The sequence below is a fragment of the Carlito syrichta genome, unplaced genomic scaffold (assembly GCF_000164805.1).
Source record: "Carlito syrichta isolate Samal-C Ts95f unplaced genomic scaffold, Tarsius_syrichta-2.0.1 Scaffold314050, whole genome shotgun sequence".
Lineage (NCBI taxonomy): Eukaryota > Metazoa > Chordata > Mammalia > Primates > Tarsiidae > Carlito > Carlito syrichta.
This window is the reverse complement of record NW_007258146.1, coordinates 640,470-645,375: the sequence shown is the minus strand read 5'-3', so window position 1 is coordinate 645,375 and position 4,906 is coordinate 640,470.

The window sequence follows — 4,906 nt, the reverse complement described above, 5'->3', positions numbered from 1 at the left end:
TTGAGTTGGAGTCTCACTCTGTTACCCAAGCTGGAGTGCAGTGGCACACTCACAGCCACCACAGCTTTGACCTGCTGGACTCAGGTGATCCTTCTGCCTCAGCTTTCCAAGTAGCTGGAACCACAGGCATGCACGACCACATCCAGCTAATTTTTTTGATTTATTGTAGAGACGAGGTCTTACCAATTTGCCCAGGCTGGTCTCGAACCCATGGGCTCAGGCAATCCTCTCGCCTTGGCCTCCCAAAGTGCTGGGATTACAGGCATGAACCACTGCATCCAGCAGCCCTTTCTTTTTTAGCTGCTTGTGTTACAGTCCAAGTAACACTCCACACCAGTAATCAAGGGGCAGGGAACTGGTGGAAGAGGTTTATTTCTGAATTTCAATCCAGGGAGCAGAATGGGCTTCTGGTCTTTTAAAAATGGTCCTGCTCGCCCTTCAGGCTTTACAGTTCACTTTTATAAGTCCAGGGTTGTTGGTACCTATACATTGACTATGTGACAAGCAGAGCATTGTATAGAATTTAAATTACAGCCACATTTTATCAATAATGACATTTGTGGTCCAGATTTCCTGGCACCAGTTACACAGGGCAGAGGCATTAATCAAATGTGCCATAGAGTAAAGGGAGTTAATAGGGTCTAAGACACCATACATTACTACATGTTGTTACATGCAAAACTTATACAAATCACAAGACTCACAATTACATTGATACAAAAGTTATACAAATGATAAGACTTATGATTATCTTGATACTATATTATTCAAACCTATGACTAGTAAGAAAAGGAGTAAATGGGGGTTTACATCTCTCAGTTCATTGGGCAGTCTGCAGGGAAGTTAAGAATTCTTTGGAGTCACTGGGAGTGCAAAAGAGATGAGGGGAAGCACATGGGGCACAGTCTGCAGGAAAATGAAGGATTCTTTGAAGTTACTTCCTGGGGTGCAAAGGAACTAAGGGGAAGTGCACCTTTTGCTAATTCTCAGGAATGTGGATATGTGAAGGAGGGCTCAAACACTTGCCATGCCCTTCTCTAGGGGTTGTGGCAATATTGACAGACAATAGCAGGTCTCTGTATCACTTGTACAAAAATCCTTGCTATAATCTAGCACTATGGACAATGTGGACACATTCTGTATCTACACTGAAGGCCTGTCCTTACTTTATATAGGGTATTTTGCACTGTTTATTTTCTTTAGTTTTTTAGGGGGTTTTGAGTTGGAGTCTCACTCTGTCACCCAGGCTGGAGTGCAGTGGCAGACTCACAGCCACCACAGCCTCAACCTGCTGGGCTTAGGCGATCCTTACATCTCAGCCTTCCAAGTAACTGGAACTACAGATGCACACCACCTCACTCAACTAATTTTTTTATTTATTGTAGAGATCTCACCAAGTTGCCCAGGCTGGTCTCAAACCCCCAGGTTCAGGCAGTCCTCTTGCCTTGGCCAGCCAAAGTGCTGGAATTACAGGCTGAGCCACCACGCCTAGCCTCTTTAGTATTTCTATAACTGCTTTTATGCTTAAATGAACCACTGATTCATTTTTGTGAATTGGGAGTAGTATCAACAAAAATGCAAATATAAATCTTAACAAAAATTATTTTTAAATATACTAACTAAAATTAATCTTATTTTTAATTGGATATTAGCTAAAACAAACTGATATACATGTAATTACCAAAAAGGTAATGAAATGTCTATGCCAAATCTATGTTTTATTTTTAATTTATAAAGTGTTTACTTTTAGTAAGCATGAAAGAAAAAATCCTAAAGGCAGCAAGACAGAAAGATAATACTATCTAGCGGGGAAGACCCATCAGAATCACTCCAGACTTATCTGCAGAAACACTACAAGCCAGAAGGAATGGGAGCCTAATTTTTCTTTTTTTTTTCTTTTTTTTTTTTTTTTGAGTTGGAGTCTCACTCTGTCACCCAGGCTAGAGTGCTGGCATGTTCATGGTAACTGCAGTCTCGACCTACTGGATTCAGGTAGTCCTTCTTCCTCAGACTTCCAACTAGCTGGAACTACATGTGAGTGCCACCACATCCAGTTAATTTTTTGATTTATGGTAGAGACAAGATCTCACCAGGTTGCCCAGGCTGGTCTCGAACCCTGAGCTCAGGCAATCCTTTCACCTCCACCCCCCAAAGTGCTGGAATTACAGGCATGAGCCACTGTGCCCAGTCAATTTTTAACATTCTTAAGAATAAGAAATTCCAGTCAAAAATGTTCTACCCTACCAAGATAATTTCCATCAGTGACAGAGAATTAAAATTCTTCCCAGATATCCAAACCCCAGAAGAATATGCCACCTCCAGGCCAGCCTTCAGAACATGCTTGAGAAGGTCCTAAGAACATAGAAGAAAAAAGAACAGTCACACCCATCACAAAAGTACAGGCAAGTGCAGAGTTAACAAAGCATACAGAACACTCACACAAATGAAAATGAACACATATATAAATACAAAGGTAAAAAAGGAAACAAAGCAACTCTTAAGAGTCTTATGGCAGTGACAAACATGCACATTTCAATAATCAATTGAATGTAAATGAACTAAATGCACCACTGAAGAGACACTGGAGTGGCAAACTGTATAAAGATATATGATCCAACAGTCTGCTGCCTCCACGCAAAGGACACCCACAGGCTCAAAGTTAGAGGCTGGAAAATAACTTTTCAGGCAAATGGAAAGCAAAACAGAGCAGGTATAGCTATTCCAATATCAGATAAAGCACACTTCAAACCATCAAAAGGACATGAAAGGACAGGACACTACATAATGATAAAAAGCTCAATCCACCAGCAAGAAATATCCATCTTAAACACATACACAGCCAATGCAGGAGCACCAGGTTTTAGAAAACAACTACTAAGTAAATTAAGAGAGGACATTGTCTCTCACACAATCATAGTGGGAGACCTAAATGTCCCACTAGCAGCATTAGCTAGATAATTGAGACAAAAAAAAAACAAGGAGATCCAGAGTCTTAACTCAACACTCAATCAAATGGATTTAATAGACATCTACAGAACACTCCACCCAACAACAGAGTATATATTCTACTAAACAGCACATGGAACATACTCCAAGATTAATCATATTCTTGGACATAATCAAGCATGAAAAAATTTCAACCTGGGCAACTTGGTGAAACCTCATCTCTATAATAATAAAAAAATTAGCCGGGCATGGTGGTGCATGCCTATAGTTCCAACTACTTGAAAGACTGAGGTGGAAGGATCACCTGAGCCCAACAGGTCTAAGCTGCGGTGGCCAGGAGTGTGCCACTGCACTCCAACCTGGGTGACAGAATGAGACTCCAACTCAAAAGAAAAGAAAAAAGAAAAAATTTCAAAAGATTGAAATAATACCATGCACCTTTTCAGATCACAGTGGAATAAAAATAAATATCACCACCAAAAAGATTCCCCCCAAAACACACAAAGATATGGAAACTAAACAACATGCTACTAAATGACTTCTGGGTCAACACGGAAATCAAGACAGAAATAGGATTCCTGGAAACAATTGAAAACAAAGACGCATCTTATCACAAGCTCTGGGATACCATGAATACAGTGTTAATAGGAAAATTCATAGCATTACACGCACATTACATTAAATCAAGAAAACAGAAAGGTCACAAGAAAACAGCCTAACATCACACCTAAAAGAACTGGAAATGCAAGGCCATCTAAATTCTAACTTTGAGCTGGCCTCGGTGACTCAGCCTGTAATCCCGCACTTTGGGAGACTGAGATGAGTGGATTGCCTGAGCCCGCAGGTTCAAGACCTGCCTGGGCAACTTGGCGAGACTTCATCTCTACAATAAATCAAAAAATTAGCTGGGCATGGTAGCACGCGCCTGTAGTTCCAGCTACTTGGAAGGCTGAGGCGGAAGGATCACTGGAGCCTAGCAGGTCGAGGCTGCGGTGGCCGGGAGCAGCCACCGCACTCCAGTCTGGGCAACAGAGTGAGACTCCAACTCAAAATAAATAAATAAATAAATTCTAACTTCGGCAGAAGAATCTCGATCACCAAGGAAAAAAATCAAAATTGCACTATATAGAAGACAAAAATATCATGCAAAATATCAACATGACAAAAAGCTTATTCTTTGAAAGTATAAATAAGATTGATGGACACCTAGTCAGACTGACTAAAAAAGAGAGAAAGTTCAGATAAACACAATTAGAAATGCAAAAGGCGAAGTCACAACTGACCATAAAGAAATTCAAAAGATTATCAGGGATTACTATGAATACCTGTATGCAAATAAACTAGAAACCCTAAAGGAAATAGAGGACTTTCCGATGTCCCACAACCTCCCAAGGTTAAAACAAGAAGAAATTAATCTCTAAACAAACCAACAACAACCCTGGAAATTGACTCAGTTGTAAGAAATCTCCCCAGAGCAGATAGCTTCCCAGCTGAATTCTACAAGACATACAAAGGGGAGCTGATACCAGTCTTAATGAAAGTTTCCCAGGCAATTGAGAATAATGGAATTCTCCCTAAGTCATTTTATGAAAGTTAACATCATACTGATATTCAAATCTGGCAAAAACTCAATAAGGAAAGAGAATTACAGATCAGTATCCCTCATGAACATACAGAGTGAGACTCTGACTCAAAAAAAACCTCCTCGTACTGATGACTTTGGTAAAGAAAGATTTTCCAGTTTATAAAATCAATGTGTAAAAGACTTTCATTTGTTTTTTTTTGAGTTCTCACTCTGTCACCCAGGCTAGAGTGCAGTGGCATGCTCATGACCACCCCAGTGTCGACCTGCTGGGCTCAGGTGATCCTTCCGCCTCAGCCTTCCAAGTAGCCAGAACTACAGGAGAGCACTACCATGCCTGGCTAATTTGTTTATTTATTGTAGAGACGAGGTCCTGCC